Source organism: Pygoscelis adeliae, unplaced genomic scaffold (genome assembly GCF_000699105.1).
Source record: "Pygoscelis adeliae isolate BGI_AS28 unplaced genomic scaffold, ASM69910v1 Scaffold479, whole genome shotgun sequence".
Taxonomy (NCBI): domain Eukaryota; kingdom Metazoa; phylum Chordata; class Aves; order Sphenisciformes; family Spheniscidae; genus Pygoscelis; species Pygoscelis adeliae.
This window is the reverse complement of record NW_008825453.1, coordinates 710-1,016: the sequence shown is the minus strand read 5'-3', so window position 1 is coordinate 1,016 and position 307 is coordinate 710. Positions and strand designations below refer to the sequence as shown.

The window sequence follows — 307 nt, the reverse complement described above, 5'->3', positions numbered from 1 at the left end:
CGGCGCCCAGCCGTGGGGCAGGTGTGGAGCCACCATGGGGCAGTCTGTGGGGGTCGCACAAGTCAGGCCATGGAGCAGGGGCCTGCCCTGTGCCCAGCATTCCCAGCCCATTGCACGCTGCCCACTGCAGCTCTGGCACCCTCTGGCAGGAGGGAAACTGAGGCACAGGACCTGCCCATGCCCAGGGCTGACCCACTGTGCTGCCACCCCACAGCTCCCAGGGCGCTGGGGCACCCTGCAGTAGGGGGGAGGCAGGGGGTGCCTTGCCAGGGCAGGCTGGGGGGGTGCCTTGCCCCGGACACGCCCC

At 71.3% G+C, this 307-nt stretch overlaps 1 protein-coding gene across 1 annotated transcript in view; it reads left to right on the top strand.

The window, feature by feature from the left end:
• The window catches only part of SLC12A9 (solute carrier family 12, member 9), a gene marked incomplete at its 3' end in the record, with an annotated part of 18,049 nt that overhangs the window by 17,307 nt on the left and 435 nt on the right, over positions 1 to 307 (top strand).